Source organism: Branchiostoma lanceolatum, chromosome 12 (genome assembly GCF_035083965.1).
Source record: "Branchiostoma lanceolatum isolate klBraLanc5 chromosome 12, klBraLanc5.hap2, whole genome shotgun sequence".
In the NCBI taxonomy this organism is placed as follows: Eukaryota; Metazoa; Chordata; class Leptocardii; order Amphioxiformes; family Branchiostomatidae; genus Branchiostoma; species Branchiostoma lanceolatum.
This window is the reverse complement of record NC_089733.1, coordinates 4,494,639-4,511,556: the sequence shown is the minus strand read 5'-3', so window position 1 is coordinate 4,511,556 and position 16,918 is coordinate 4,494,639. Positions and strand designations below refer to the sequence as shown.

Sequence of the window (16,918 nt, the reverse complement as noted above, 5' to 3'; positions counted from 1 at the left end):
TCGAACTCACGGCGCCCCATTGCTGGTTGCCAGAGAATGGTCATGTTTGAATTTTGAACACATTCATATAAAGAACATACAGAATGCCAACGTCAATTCCAGACAAAGAAGAAGATGTCAAAGAACGTTAAGAAAAATGAATTGTCTATTTTTCGGTATACCAAGCTCTTATAATGTTAAGTCACTTCCTGATCACTCAGATTTCAAAATGAAGTCAACATTTTTGGGCCAAACTTTTTTTATCGCACGCTCGCATCAGTTTTGAGATTTCCAGATGATGTCATCCATATAATCAAATCAACATGGCCTAACAAGGAGTAAAAAGCTGATCACAGCATGGAGACCAAGTTTATACAAAGTCTGTTGCTGGTTATTGCTGGTGGTGTGTTGCAGAGAAGATGCGAGGGTGTCCGACTTCAACTGTGTGAAGCTCTGAAGTGACGATACAGTCCTTACTCTCCAAGCAGACGTTGGTGGGGAAGATTGTGACCTTTTTATCATAATCTTCCCCACTAACCTCTGCTTGGAGAGTAAGAGCGGACAAACCACGGGGCATATGATAAAAAGGTGACAGTCCTCCCTACCAACCTCTGCTTGGAGAGTAACAGTCCTGAGGTAATCGACCCTGTGTCAGCTAATTCCCGCGCATTCTGCCGATGTGATCATGCGACAGTAGGTAATAGATATAAGCCTACTAGTAGTAATTAGCACTCAAAGACTATTGTATACTCTAATTACCTTCGCCGGGAAGGTTATACAGAGGGTAGCGTTTGTATGTGTGTATGTATGTAAAGAAGCAGAATAACTCGAGGATGCATGGATTGTCTTGATATTTGGTAGGTGGGTAGGTCTTGATGAGACTAGGAAATGATTAGATGTTGGTTCCCCTAGCGGCTTGTTACTGTACTGCAGCGGAAGTTCCTGTTTTGATATCTCGTGTTCTGGACAAGCTATGGAACTGATTTTTGAGTGGTAGATAGCTCTTTGTACAGAAAGTAAGTAGTATAGTTTTTTTGGAACTGCAGGAGCAGGTTTTGGTTCAGACTTTGAAAGGGAATAACTCAAGAAGGGCTTGATGGATGGTCATGAATTTAGGTAAGTAGATAGCTTGAGTGATGATGTACATGATTAGATATCAATTATGCAAATCATTATCTAATTTGCATAATTAATGAGGAAGTTTACACAGCCGCCAAATTCCATGGTAGGACTCTCAAAATGTGGCATATGTATCTGAGGAAGAGAGAAATATCAATAGATATCAACTATGCAAAGGAGGACCTTATTTGCATAATTAAAGAGAAAATTCTATAACTCACGATGGGCTTGATGGATGGTCATGACTTTTGGTATGTAGATAGCTGACGTGATACTTTGTATGATTCTCATTTGCATAATTAATGATACAATTCAAAAAGCTGCTGTGTACCATGACATGACTATTCAAATATGTGACATTTGTAACTGAGGGAGAGAGGGATGTTAAAAGATAGAAAATATGCAATGTAGGCCTAATTTGCATACTCAATGAGTATCTACGTTAATTCCATACAGGTAAATGATGGCAATTTCATAGTTGTGGCATTTGGAAGTTATGTGAAGGTGTACATAGTTGAATCAAATTATGCTGATAAGGACCTCACTTGCATAATTGATGATGTTAGCATAACCTTCTTTTTTAAGCTTATACTTTGGACAACGTCTGTTATTTGGGTGAAGACGATCAACTAGTATGATTTATAATTAATGAGAGACACTCCTAATACGTCAGTCATAAAGGTTAAAATCATTTGGCGAAGGTATGAGGTCGTGGAACTCTAGTTAGATATGTTTTCTGTTAGCAATACACGGTACTAAATGCATTTAAATTCGCGGTAAGAGGAAAATGGAGTGTTCACGTGAATTCGAGTTCGCGATGCGGTCCTTCGTTATAGAAACACAGGTGCGCAGGCCTTTTCGGACAGATCGTTGCAGTACCGTTCTCAATCGCTATGCGTTTGTTGGTCACGTTACTTGAATTGATATCATCACAATAGGTAGCCAATGAGGGTCAGACTCTGTAATGAGATCAATCATATCAACCAATGGAAAAAGTACATTCTTGTGACTAATGACAAGCCACATTTCTCCGGGACGAATCACAGATCAGTATTTTTCCACGGTCCGTGTGCAGAAAGGCTTCACGTGGCCAGGCTGGAGGTCAGTGCGTCACCTACAGCTTGTCTGATCACCAGGGGAAGACCTTGGGCTTCTGCTGCCGTCAACACCGTGAACCGACATGTTTGTACACGGCATCTAGCTGGGATTTACCGTCACCGCAACACCGGGAGCTTCGTGACAAACCCGAAAAGAAGACAAATTCCAGAGCATTATCAAGTCGCCGAGAAAATCTCAGCCAGCCGAGGACATACGGTTCTATAAAAGGTGATTCTTTCCTATGTGTTGGCAAGCTTAGAGTTACAGATTGTTGTACTTTTGGGACCTGGACAACGCATACTGGAAAAGTCTTTGTCTTTTCCTTGCTTATTTGATTGTGAAGCCCATTCGTATATTCGAGGATGCATGTGCAGTGTAAACGTGAAGGCCCTGGCTTGTATTACTGCCTAGACCATTGTCTCTATTTGCATAACACTGCCCAGACGTCTAGACTAGTTTTGTTTACGTCTCCGGGCCTTCTTATTCGACGCTGCACATGCGTATTCGAATCTACGAATGGGCTTATTCGTTTTACTTTACAATGAACCGCACAGACATTTCCCGGTAAACGAAATGTGCGCTAGAAACCTTACTGCCTTCTAATCAAACAAAGCATATTGGAAAAGTCTTTGTCTTTTACTTGCTTACCTGATTGTGAATAAGCCCAGTCGTAGATTCGAGGAGGAATGTGCAGTGTCAAAGGTGAAGACCCCTGGCTTGTATTAACGTTTATGTCTAGACCATTGTCTTGATTTGCATAACAATGCCCAGGCGGGGTTTATTTACGGCTTGTCTTGGTAACTTTGCCACTCCACATGTGTAACTGTTATTTGAATCTACGAATTGGCTTTTTCTTTATATTTTATAATGAATCGCACGGAGAAATTCCGGTTAACGAAATGTGTGCTTGAAAACTTCCTGACTTCTAATCAAACGTCCTAATACATTGTCTTTTTCGTTTCCAACTTAAGGACTGGATGAACAGTTTGGGTGTGAGGCAGCCGATACATGCACATACCCTGTCCCTGCTGCAGTGTAACAGTGTTCCAGCAGAAACTAAAGGGGTGTGAGGAATTCACAAGACAAGGAGACTGTTGGATGAAAACCGGTGAGTAGATGAAAACCTATACAACGTACCCAAAACTACAATTTTTTCAGTTAAGTTTATCAAGTTCAGGCCAGTGTCACTCACGTTGAACAGTTCAACTTTACAGGTTACAGTTTGACCAATGTAGATGACATAGTTACAATATATGGCCTCTGCTCTGTCATCTTTTCCACTCATGACAGACATAAAGCATCTTTCTGCCTTGTTCAAAATATTCAAAGCAAAACAATGATACACTGCCTCATCCTAATTCATTGTTTTTTACTTTCTTGCAGTTACAAGAAGCTGACATGAATCTGCCGCCTCCATGATCTTATTGATGCCATCAAGCCCAGATCAACTACACCGATGTTCATGGTGGGACTAATTCTGGTCGAGAGGCTGTCATCCAATACCAATACCAAGAACGCCATCTTAACTGCGATGCCCAGAAAGACCGATGGTCGTGTGCACGCCCTGGCAGAGGACCTGGATTATGATAAGTGTTTACATCATCATCGTTTTGATTGGTTGATGGTAGGGTGTTTGATGTGCATTTTGTTGACATCCGGGGTATTGTTGCTGGTAGGGGGTCGGTGCATTTTGCGATTGGTGGCTCCTTTTTCACGCAGGGCTTCAGCCTGTTTCTGTGGTGTGCATGCCCGTTGTGTTGTTGGTTCAGTCTTTGTGACTGTGTTTATGGCTGAGATTGTATTCGGGGTTGCTGTGAAGTTCAATGATTCAGAGAACGGGGGCTTTCCTGGTTCTGTTGGCTTATGACTGCTTGGGTTCTTCTACCATCTGTTGTCCTTTCTGTTTATGTAGACTGGTTGGTGGTTGCCGGGGACCTAGACCAGGACAAAATTTGTCTTGTGTCGTATCTTGTAGTCCCGAACCAAGATATGGCACAGGGCCAGGAAGAAAGGCAGGTGGTTGGAGAGCCTGAGTAGTAGTGAGCTGATAGAACCAGGGAAATCCCTGATCTCTGAAACACTAAACTTTGCGGTTTCTTCGAATGTAATCCCGGCCATCGACATAGCCACAGGAACCGAATTAACAATATATCAGATTTGCATACCGCAGAGACAGGCCGGGAGTCCTGTGTGCAGGACGGCAGCCGTTGCTCTCGAGATGTCTCGACCCTCACCAGCAACATAACTCAGGGTGTCATCAAAATGGACTCAACACCTTGCCATCCGTCAAGAGACCATGATTCTCTCGGCTGACAATGCTTCAAGTTGAACCTAGAGCTGAAATGACAATCACAAATCAAATCAACTTCCTGCATGCCCCCAGTAATCCGTTTTTAGATAATCAACTTTTATGGAATGCAAGGTGTACAATTTTACAGCAATCTTATGTAGTTAAGCTTACTATGTGTTAGCTAGGGTCAAGTTTCATTTTTGTCTCATCTTTTTTTTGCACCTTTTTTTAATCTAGTAGATGTTGATATCGTCAGTTCATGGTGTAGAGCCTGACCCTTATAAAATTTCGGCTACTTATATTAAGGCATAGGCTGACGTTGGAACACACACACACATAGACTAACACATTGACATACTAACATGCACGCACGCACACACACTTACATAAACATATTAACATCTATCTGACCGATTCCTTAGCCTTACGATGCATAATAACTTTCTTAAAGACCCCATTAGTCTAAAAAAATTAAATGCTACCTCTGTACCATGTATTGACATCAACATTTACTACATACGTGTTTAGCTTTTATCGATCGCATTTAAGCTTAGTTAGCATTAGTTAGCATTTTAGCTTAGCATTTTCGTTTAGCATTTTTCCAAGCTTAGACTTAATTCTAGTGTGATTTGTGCCTTTTTGTAAAACATTGTATACTTTGCATTCCTCCATTTTATCAACAATTGCTTTCAAGTAAACCATGTATAATTTATATTACACATCAGATTTAAAGAAAATGGATGTTTTCACCCTCAAACTTGCATATGAAATTGATGTTCCCTCTCACCATATCACCAGTTATCAACCGTCACCACAACGGGGGCTTTGCAACAAACCCGGAGAAGACAACTTCCAGAGCAGTACCAAGACGTCACAGAGACCATCTTCGATGACATGTGGTGTTTGTTCTAAAAGGTGAGGTTAGCTGACTGTCACATTGATTTGTGGGGTGATCCAGTGCCTTTTGGTTGTACTTGACTGGATAATCTTCCATGAAGTAGTAATACTTAAGTTATATAAGCTAGGATAATGAGTACTTTAAAGCGTCTTTGATTTTGGAGCGTCTTAAGTTTTCGCATTAATGTGTACCATGGAAAATTAGGTGAATGAACCAAGAACTAACAAACTTTCTGACGTTCATATGAATTGTCCTAATGCATTCTATCTTTTTCTCTTCACAATTTAGGACTAGAAGAGACACGTGAATAAAATGAGCTGATGGATATATGGGGCTTTCACAGATAGGTGGCAAGGTATTGTACCGTATTGTGTGAATAGATAGATTAGACTCAGGTTCTGAAATTGCTGACACAACCCAGATTTTTTTTATTAAAGGACAAGTCTTTGTCAATGAATGATTTATTCCTTTGTTTACAGAATCTTTTAAATTTCTCGACCCGAATAATGCTTGCTAGAAAAGTTTTTTTTATAATTACTTGCTTATCTGATTGTGAATTGAATGTAGGATATGAATATTATGGTTTGGCTTTTTTGTCAACTAATGCATGTCTGTCTTGTGCCGATATCGCAGAAATGTCCGGACGTGCTACTTCGGGGCTGGGTAAGGGGCCTTGTGCCAAACACCACCATCACTGAAGATGCTATCTGACAACATCCAGTACATCACGACGCCAAGGACACCTCAAGCGAATCTACCGGCTTATCTACAAGAACCGTTGCTCTTTTCTTAAGGTGAGACAGACAGGAAGGTTGATAATTAAACTCTCTACCTTCAGGATACCCAATCGTCTGTGATTTTTCAGCGCTTTACTCTCTACTTATGAATCACGGACAGTTCCTAGTAAACGAAATATGTGCTTGGAAATTTCCTAACTTTTATTCAAATGTCCTAATACATTGTATTTTTCTTTTCCAACTTAGGACTGGATGAACAGTTTAGGCGTGAGGCAGCTGACACATACAGCACATGCCCTGGCCCTGCTGCTGAAACTGAAGGGACTGGAGGAATTCACAAGACAATGAGACTGTTGGATTAACACCTGTGAGTAGATCCTGTACAGTTTACTCCAGCCCGACCCAGACTACTATTTTTGACAAGTTCAGGCCATTATCACTAATGTTGAACAGTTTACTTTTGCCAGTATCATCCACTTTGACCAGTTGAGACCAGTAATCAACAATTTATGTAGCGGGCATTATAGTATTTCATTAGCTAATCTTCTCCCTGATTTGTCACCAATTCCACTCCTGACAGACATAAGGCATCTTTCTGCCTTGTTCAAAATATTCAAAGCAAAAAGATTTTAGTCTGCCTCATCCTAATTCATTGTTTTCCACTTTTTTGCAGTTACAAGAAGCTGACAACTTTCTGCAGCTTCAGCAGGATCTTATTGATGCCTTTAAGCCCAGATCAACTACACCGATGTTCATGGCCATGGGACTTCTGGGTGAGAGGCTGTCATCCAAAGCCAAGTACGCCATCTTCGCTGTGACGCCCAGAAAGACCAGTGCTCGTGTGTACGCCCTGCCAGAGGACCTGGAATTGCTAAGTGTTTGCATCATAGCAGAATTTGGCTGGGACTCACTTGTAATTGACATGGTGGTAAGTTCATGATTTGTGATGTTCCATTCATAGCGTTAACTGAACGTACGGTTCCCTCTGTGTACCTGAGGCATTGTCGGCAGGGATGATTACAATCTCTTGGTTGATGGTAGGGTGCCTGATGTGTGTTTTGTTGATATCCTGAGTGCCGTTGCTGGTAGGGGGTCGGTGCATTTTGTGAGTGGTGGCTACTTTTTCACGCAAGGCTTCAGCCCGTTTCTGTGTTGTGCATGCCCGGTACGTTGTTGGTTCAGTCTTTGTGACTGTGTTTATGGCTGAGATTGCATTCGGGGTGGCTGTGAAGTTCAATGAGTCAGAGAATGGGGACTTTCCTGGTTCTGTTGGCTTATGACTGCTTGGGTTCTTCTACCATCTGTTGTCCTTTCTGTTTATGTAGACTGGTTGGTGGTTGCCGGGGACCTAGACCAGGACATAATTTGCCTTGTGTCGTATCTTGGAGTCCCGAACCAAGATATGGCACAGGGCCAGGAAGGAAGGCAGGTGGTTGGAGAGCCTGAGTAGTTGTGAGCTGATAGAACCAGGGAAATCCCTGATCTCTGGAACACTAAACTTTGCGGTTTCTTCGAATGTAATCCCGGCCATCGACATAGCCACAGGAACCGAATTAACAATATATCAGGTTTGCATACCGCAGAGACAGGCTGCAGTCCTGTGTGCAGGAGTAGTCGTTGCTCTCGAGATGTCCGGACCCCTCACCAGCAACATAACTCAGGGTGTCATCAAAATGGACTCAACATCTTGCCATCCGTCAAGAGATCATGATTCTCTCGGCTGATAATGCTTCAGGTAGACAGAGGGGATTGTACATTTCTAGGTTGAACCTAGAACTGAAATGACAATCACAACTTAAGTTAACTTCCTGTCATGCCCCCAGCAATATGTAGATGAAATTCTTGTTAATGACAGTTTGGGTCTATGCGGAGTATTGTAAGCACCGGTAGTCAAATTATGTACTGTGCTGCTATGGCATATAGAGTGAGATCTGAAGACATTAAATGTAAAATGCTTCAAATCGATTATTTCTTGGGAAAAGGTCTTTTGTTCTCAACTAGCCTTTATAGTTCGTGTGCTATGTGTGGCTTTTCTAGTATAAGACTGACCACCTTAATTGTCCTGGAAAACCAAAATACACTAGCTTTGAGGTAAAAAGTCTTCTTCCTCTATTTTGATTGTAATTGTTTCAGGTGTAGTGCAATTTGTGCCTTTTTGTACATTGACACTTTGCATTTCTCTGTTTTGTCAACAATTGCTATCAAATAAACTGTTTAAAACCAGATGTGTAGTTTATATTTCACATTTGATGTTGAAAAAAATGGATGCTCTCTCCCTCTCCAACCTCAAAATGGCATGAAATGGATGTTCCCTTCTTCCATATTCTCCCTCTGATGTGAAATGGATTTCCCTCCCTCTCCAACCTGACCTTGAATACATGGTTACTCTCTTCCAGCCTATATAGTCTATGTCAAATGGATGGTCCCTCCCTTTCTTCCGAGACGCTTGCCCCGTGTGAAATGGATAGTCCCTTTACTTTATTCTTTATTCCCTTTACTTTCCTTGAAGCTAAACCCCATGTTAAATCAGGATGATTCGTCCCTTTCCAGATTCTTCATCCCATGATCTCCCATGTGAAACGGATGGCCCCTCTCTACACTGACCGCTAACTGAAGGTGGAATGATATTAATGGTCCCTCTTTTCAAAGGCTCTTGAACCCTTGTAAAATGGATGGTCCCTCACTACCCAGACAACTGAAGGTCAACTTACCCAATGTGAAATAGATAGTCCCACCCTTCCCGGACCTTTCGCCCCATTCCAAATGGAAAGCTCTTGAGAATGAACTCTCTCCCATTCCTTAAAGTTCATGTTCTCTTTTCAGACCCTCAACGTCATATGAGATGAATGGTCCCTTTCCCCCACCCCCCACTGAAAAACTGTTCCCTTCCTTCCAAGACCCTCAACTTCGTGTAAGATGGACCCTCTCTCCCCTCCCCTGCTCTCTCCTTCCAAAACCTCTAACGTCGTGTAAAATGAATGGTCCCTGTCTCCCATCCTCCAGAGTTTCGTGAAACGGATAGTCCCTCCCCTCCCAGACCCTTAAGGGGGCACACCCCACTTTGTTCTGTGGTTCGATCAGGGTTTCGATTGGAGACTGCACATTTATTCTAAAATAAAGTAAAGTAAAAGTAAAGTAAAGTAGCTTTGTATGGGATGAAAGGATAATTGATTCAGCTATAAGACCTACAGCGCTTTATTTCACCAACCTCTCTTAGCCCACGTTGATTTGATTATATGGATAACATCAGCGCGCGCATCAATTTTCCTTAGTTTTTGGCCATACTATAAACTGTACTGCAAAATGAACAAATACGCGAAGTTAATTGTAAAAAGAACAGAGGAAAACGGATACTTATGTGGTAGAAAAGTACACCTTTTACTGTCGTGATAGTGACAGTTGAATTATGGACATCTCATAAATTATGCAAATTAATTCACAATTTGCCTGATGTGCACTTCATTATGTGGAATTCTCTAAATATAATGGAAATACGTAATTCTTTTGGTCTGCTATTCTTCTTTGAAAAATGCCCCCTGCTATTCCAAAGCAAGCTTCTAGGGGGAGGGCAAACCTACATCACTTCTTCCTTACATTACATCACAAGCTAGCAAAAAATCAAAACCGCATCATACATGTAGAACGTCCAGGGCAAAAGACTTAACAAAAAAGGAAGTTATGCTGCAGTACCAAAATTGACTTTCACTTTTTCTCCCCAACACCTAACGTTACATACATACGGTCTGTACCTAGCCACGCCTGGTTCGTTTCGAACATTTAGTTCTGGAGTTCGAACGTGCCGCGCCCCGCTGCCCCTCTTCCCGCCAGAATCGGAGCCCCGCCCCAGCCCCGCCCCCGGTGAACCATAGGACCTTTGACCACCGGAAGAATAAGGATAATGGTCACGTGCCGCGATTTTCAGCTGACACAAGATGGCTACAGTGTTGAACAAGCGGATTTGCAGCAGACAACCGCACAAAATTGGCTTTTTTTAAGCGAATCGGCTTATTTCTGACGAAAGTCAACTTCCTTCTGTTCCAAGGAGGTCCCAAGACAAGGTAAACGTTTCTTAAAGATTCTGAACGACCCCAAGTTTTCCCGTTTCCAACTCGGACTGTTTTCGTAACATGATATATGTCTCCACGTAATGCAATGGTTGCCATTTGTGTGACACTTTTTTTATCACCGCTGGACCGCGTTGAAAATATAGTTAAATCTGTATATTTTAGCTCGTGTTTATGAGCCATGTTATAATGATTCTGTCTTAGTTCTAACAAGCAACTGTTGTAGTTTGCTCATTTCTTATGGATTTCTGTTTCTGTAACTTGTGCAAAGTAATGTTACTCGCTTATTTTTGCTGCTAATTATAGAGGTGCCTTTTGTTGTGGACGTTTTATGCCACAGTATCGACTTTACTTATTTCGCTTTGATTATCTGCTTAGGGGAACCATGAGACGTTGTCTTGCGTATGCAACCGTACAACGGCAAGAAGATTACAACCAAGCTTGTAAACTGTAAGTAATCATTTGTTATTCCTAAAATTTAGAACAAAATATATCTCTATCTGAAGTCTCCCTGTTGATGGTACCACATATTTCCCTGTGCCAAATATATCAGCATTTTTGCACTGAAAAACTAGCATCAAGCAGTGTGTCGTGCTGTTTTTCTCCATACAAACTTTCATACAAACTGCAGTATTGTTTTGATGTTGTCTAGTAAGCTTACCTTTACAAATACAGTCTTGAACATGACAAATGCAAATATATATTCCAGTCGGTTTCATGTTGAAACAAAATGGTAACCTAACACTGCTTAATATAGCCAGCAATATGTGTGCATATATGCAGATTTCAGAATGTACAAAACATGTACACACAAAAAAACACACAAATATTTACATGGATGTGAACTGATAATGAACCTCAAGATATTTTGCCCATTTCATGATATTACTAAGCATGAGTCATTTCCCTGAAAATTATGTCAGATGCCTTTAGCAGTTTCAGCATTGACAGCACAAATTATGCACCCTCCTCCCCACTGTATTATTCTCATTGTGCATGTTTGATGTTGGTTCTACCTAGGTGAATCTTGTGCTAATGTGGTCTCCAGGATGCTACAAATGTTCAACACAAAACATCCAGGTTGTTAACTGTAAGTAGGGTTTTATCATGTTGCCTTAAAACCTAACAGATTTTAAAAACCCAAGTGAACTAGTGCTGTACATTCTAGTTTTAAGATCACATGCTGCAACAACTTATCCCTGAGGTGATAGATTGGCATAGACAATACTGGTTTGTGCAAGTGGAATCACAGATGTGACAGAAACAGGTGAAGTTGAAAATGCGGTTTGGAAAGAGGTTGCATCAATTTTGATTTTGAGTTGAAATGTAGTAGTATGCCCTATCACTGGCATGTCTGGCATGCCAGAGAGTTCTTGGTTGAACAACAAATGTATTTCAGGGACCTGTATTTACCATGCAGTATGGTTGTGTGAATTTCATATGTTCCCTAATAGTGATTATTGTCATATCACTAGGATTGTTACAGCACAGGATGCATCATTGTATTTCTTGTAGAATCTAAACAACATATACAGTCAAACCTGTCTATAGCGGTCACTCAAGGGACTGGCCAAAACTGGCCGCTAAGAACAGGTGGCCGCTATGGAGAAAATGTCGATTAATTGACCACGAGTGACACATATTTTCAGTACCCACTGAGATACATTTATTCACCGTACAGTACACATGTAAACAGGTAAGGCACATTTTAGAACTTCGATTGTTGTTCTTTTACTCCTAGTTAGTTAAGAACAAAATACATGTTGCTCAGTTGTCACTTACTGTTCGTTTTCGACCGTTTTCAAACATAAAATTGTGGCGACAATTTTCCTCAGTCTCTTGTTGTGGCTTGTGTTGATCAGCATCTACCATTATGCTAATAGGGTACTCAGAAGAAGGTCGCTCTTTTGAGGGCTTTTTGTCTTTTCAGAAAATTGCAACAGCCCAAATTTTACATCATAGTAGTATTATTCACATTCATTTTGAAGCTTTTGATTTAGTAATTATCCTCAGTGATACTTTACAGCAAAATAAATTTAGTATATTATACCTCCGTAACAGTGGTGTCTTCCGTTGACCTTTATGCTGCTACCTATCCAGTTTGTATCAGCGCCATTTTGAAAATTGCGCGAAACACGTTTTGGATATATCAGGTGTATTTGCAGCCAGTGCCACAGGCAGGTACCCAATGTGTAGGGTAATGAGGCTGTTTAACGTGTTCGAGGCACCTCCTCGAGCACGGGACCCCCGTTTTACGTCCCTCCCGGAAGACTATTTCGTGGAAAGCTTCGTGAGGCTACAGCAATCCGGACGTCCTTGGTTGGTCCCCCATCCAAGCACTGTCCGGACCGCGCGTTGCTTAACTTCCGAGATCGAGGGATCGGGTGTATCCAACGCGCCGAATGAATTCCCGGTGAAAATGGAAATTGGGCCGGCATTCAAACATTTCACGAACTTACCGCATCAGGTACATGTGTGGGTTGTATTTTCCAAAAGGCTGCCGTAATATTTGTCCAGTCGAAATGCACAGAAATTGTCAATTTTACCACGATGTACAAACGCAAGCCATGTGAAGAAAACTATACTTGACTTCGCGTCAAACCATGGATTTTCTAACAAAGATAAAACATTCTGGTTTTCTTTATTATGATCCTATCCAGTTGAGGCCGCATAAATTTGACAACTGCTTGAAAAAATTAAGATTTTGAACCCGGCGTGCGGTGGCGATGTGGCTTCTACCGGCGCGCCGTGACCGTTATCGGCAGTGTTACTGTACTCGCGGGACCGAAAACCGTGTGGCCGCGACCGCGTTGGACAGGTGGCCGCTATAGCCTAATTCTTAATGCTTATGTCAATGGGAAAAATCCAAGGGACCGACAAAAAGTGACCACTATGGGCAGGTGGCCGCTATGCAAAGGTGACCGCTAATACAGGTTTGACTGTACATGTGTAACACTAACAATACATACAAAATGATGGACAAAAAAATCTATTTTTTTTAGTGTTTTATTATACTCAGGTGTATTTTTTAATTTTTTTGTTATACTGTTATAGTTTTAGATGGAAATGGGGTAGGTAACGTTACATTAGTATCTCACTTTTTTGTTTTATGTCAACAAACATAAATATATCTAAACAGGGCTATGCTACTTTCATTTGGAAATTTGAATACTACAAGAGTACCACATTTGTTTGAATTAACAAGCTCACTCTATAGAAAGTACTGATAAGCTAAAGTCAGGGAATACTCATTCCATTCAGGAAAAGTATGCTTGCTTTTACTTACACATGCAACATTTATTTGAACAAAATTATAATAGAAAAATTGACAACTGATGTCTGTTTAATATTTCTACTATCATTAAGCTTTTTTCTTTGTTTTTTTAAAAGGAGAAAGCAGCTGTTGTCCCAGTTTTCAGTGATTTCCTGAGAGGTCCTCCCTGACTCCAAGTTGATCCCATACTGTTTCCGCCATCTTAGGAGGGTAAGTAAGTATATATATATCCTTGGTATGTGTTAATTAACAGGTTACTCATTGATGTTGATAGTTTTGTGAAAAAATTAATAATAGAATAAGTGCCATTCCCTGAAGCATCAACCACCGGTTCAGACTGTTTTTTCACATATAACAAAGAATATGTACAGTACAGCATATGTGAGTGTTACAGACCACAGTTGGTATCTAAGTTCTTTGTATCAGAGCAGACCTGTTCATATGTGTTCATAGATTTTTCACAACTGTTTTGTGGTAATCAGTAAAAAGGGGTCTGGGATAATGTTTAGACTATGTTGATTTCATTCGATGGCTGTCTTATAACTAATTCAAGCTGGTCTGTGTGTCTCACAGAGTCAAAATAGAACTGTCATGTGTTTTTGTAAAACTTTATTCATACCATGTATTTTGATTTTATTGTTCCATTGGTTATAGGAGCTGAAGGTAAATTTCATCTCTTTATTTCCCTTGTCTGCCCCTATGTCATGTTTAGGTCAACCTGGGCCATCAACAGGTGACCATCATGAATTCTGATCTGATTTGGAATTTGGCACAGTCTTTAGCAAGTCTTACAGATCAGCTAGCGGTACCAGCTAAAGTTCATGTGCAAGCTGCACCTGCTGTCCCCTATTGTTGTACTACATTCAAGTACTGCTCAAGAACTTGCTGTTTTTGACGTAGCATCCTGTTATTGACTTTCTTACCTTCATTACCATGGTACAATACGGTTTGCTCCAAAATGTACACATTAAAAAAATGCCTATTTGGATACATGTCTTATAATGAAATATTGTTGAAATAGATGTTCTTGTATTAAAGTGTGAAATGAGTTATCTTTTTGACAGAAGTACTTTGAAATCTCTTAGCATTCCAACTTGATGATATATCTATTATGATATGATATTTTTCTGTATCAATGGAATGATTTCCGCACTTGTCATAGAGGTGACAGCCATGTAAAATATGAAGTACCACTTGTCACCATTGTTAACTTGCAATGCTTTCTTTGTATTGTTTCATGTTGCAATTAGCCCTCAGGCATAAGAACTTGCAAATAAAACTCGTTATTGTATTCAGTGTCCTTTCGTCTTGTTATTTTTGTCTATATTGAATCAACACAATGATAAAGACAAATCATATCTGTACAACAGTTCATTGTCAATTTGTCCTTTGTTCTAGTCACTTTACCCCTGACCAAAGTGGTTAGAAGATTGTTCCACCATAGTCAACGGATGCGTATTTGATTTGTCACTAGAAATATGTAAATCTTAAGTTTTAGGAGGCCATATGCAAAGTCTTGGCAGCCTTATACAGTAACTTTGAACTGACAGTCCGCAAAATCTTTAAAAGTTCCGTAAATCTACTATTAACTACGTGGGCCAGCCACCGCTGCCTGCGACATGGCGTTCTTATAGGGGTTCTACCCTTCCGTAACGCCCCCACGGCCAGCGCGGTTTTCCGTGCTTAAAAAAAGTGTCACACACAACAGACCACCATAAAACTGTAAAGTAGCATACTACTCATTCAAAAAGTCTATGTAAATTAACGGCTAAACTTACAGAACAATACAAATAAACAATTTCTTGGATGGTCATGTTCATATCAATTACGTAATTCACCGCGCTGGATGAAAATAACCACATGATTTGATATCACCAAGACTTATGAAAACTACAGGAAATATGTAAAAACATAGTTTAAGTATGTTAAACAAGCTTCTACTAAGATGCGGCGATCAAAAGCAGGCAACTCAGATAAAGCGTATTGCAAGAAATGAGCTTTATTTGCGATGCAACACACATTTTCCGAGGTGCCGCTAGAAGGCCATCTTGACGTTGCCCTTAGCAACGCCGCTCTCGTTCTACAAAATTTCGTCTCGTTCCCTGGAAACTAAATGTTCGAAAATCGCGTTCTGAAACCGGCGTGTAGCCTTGAGTCCAGCCTTCTTAGCTTTAGTCCACTACCCAAGCCCTGCTCCCTGCCCAGAATTGTAGCAGACTTAAGCTTTAAAGATTGAGGCAGGACTCTAGGCTAGACTGTAACAGAATTAAACAATTGGAAAATTGGACTAACCCAATTGAACAGCGCATTAGTCTTTGTCAAGGATTTAAGAGCAGCTGTCTGTAAAAACCAAGCAAAATGAGAAAAAAGTGGCCAAAGTCAAAAAATGAAATTTTCTTAGATTTTGTGTGGTGGTAGGGCCTTGGCCCAAACCTACAAAAATTGGAAAGTTTTGGGTCGGTGGTTACCAGTTGCCATGGCAACGGCCATTTTTCAAAATGGCGGAATTTCGCCTTGTGAAGGCCTCTCTCTCACTCAAAATGGACCATCTTTGGCCTACTGTAGCTCCCATAAATGAACAGAAATTTTGTTGCTTCTAACATATGTTATTATCCATATCCTAACAAGTAAAATGACGTAAAGTTTTGCTCGATATGTTTTGGCAGTGAGGTGCAACGAACGTTTAAAGATGACCTGTTTTTGTAAAATTTCAAAATTGACAAAAACCCATTTTTTTGGACGTTTTTAGCAAGCAATATCTCCTTAAAGGGCACTTCAAATTGGCTGATTTTTGGTACAGCTCCAGCTTAGACTTTTATAAATGTCATATAAAAAATAAAGTTTGGGTTCTCAATGGGGCGGGCCACAGTGACCCAAAGACTAAGCCATTATTTCCATTGTAGCAGAATTGCAACTACAGAATTGTAGGTGAAATGAACATGTGCAACTTGGTGATTGAGATGAACATGACTTTTTTTAAAAACTTTTTCATTCTGAAAGAAACCTGCCTGGCACTTACAAAAGTATTTTGTAACAGTTGACTGCTGGTTGCCATGGCAACGGCCATCTTTGTTCTTAATGGTGGATTTTCACATCGTTGTAGGAGGAAAACATCCATAGCTTGGCTATATATGTAAAGAAAATGAAACCTGCTGGTTTTCATGTAACAAAGAAACCTACCTATCACTTAGGAAAATAGATTTCGTCAGGACCGACAGCTGGTTACCACGGTAACAGTCATTGGCCAGCTCTTAAAGGTTTAAAATTGGTTCCTCAGGAGAGTCAGGATTGCAACTGTCTATTTTTACAAAATATAAGTTGACATTTATACTTACTTTATCTAGATCTAGGCATGTGATTATAAAATAATTAGCATTGAGGTCAGGCCTGGGCTTTGGGCAGGGGTGGGGGTGTCCCCGTCACCAGGGAAGATTTCATTAATTTAAAGGGGTGGTGCAG

At 40.6% G+C, this 16,918-nt stretch overlaps 2 long non-coding RNA genes across 6 annotated transcripts in view; both read left to right on the top strand.

Annotated features, from left to right (window-relative positions):
* LOC136445955 (uncharacterized) overlaps window positions 1–8,346 on the top strand; it is a 492,269-nt gene extending 483,923 nt beyond the window's left edge. Inside the window, exons 1-7 of one of the 3 annotated variants that reach the window (XR_010757467.1) lie at window positions 2,210–2,424; window positions 3,168–3,304; window positions 3,580–5,401; window positions 5,673–5,739; window positions 6,018–6,178; window positions 6,368–6,488; window positions 6,795–8,346. This is a non-coding gene — a long non-coding RNA (uncharacterized lncRNA). Of the gene's footprint in view, window positions 1–2,209; window positions 2,425–3,167; window positions 3,305–3,579; window positions 5,402–5,672; window positions 5,740–6,017; window positions 6,179–6,367; window positions 6,489–6,794 lie in introns of those variants that run through there. The other 2 variants (XR_010757468.1, XR_010757469.1) reach the window with 2 other exon arrangements.
* Window positions 8,347–9,879: 1,533 nt separating this feature from the next.
* LOC136446198 (uncharacterized) lies at window positions 9,880–14,755 on the top strand. 3 transcript variants are annotated; one of them, XR_010757523.1, is made up of 5 exons: window positions 9,880–10,179; window positions 10,564–10,635; window positions 11,206–11,275; window positions 13,576–13,669; window positions 14,172–14,755. It is a non-coding gene; the product is annotated as an uncharacterized lncRNA (long non-coding RNA). The 3 variants fall into 3 exon arrangements; XR_010757521.1 differs by having other exon boundaries at window positions 9,880–10,635; XR_010757522.1 differs by having other exon boundaries at window positions 9,880–10,635; window positions 13,576–13,673.
* The last annotated feature ends 2,163 nt before the right edge of the window (window positions 14,756–16,918 follow it).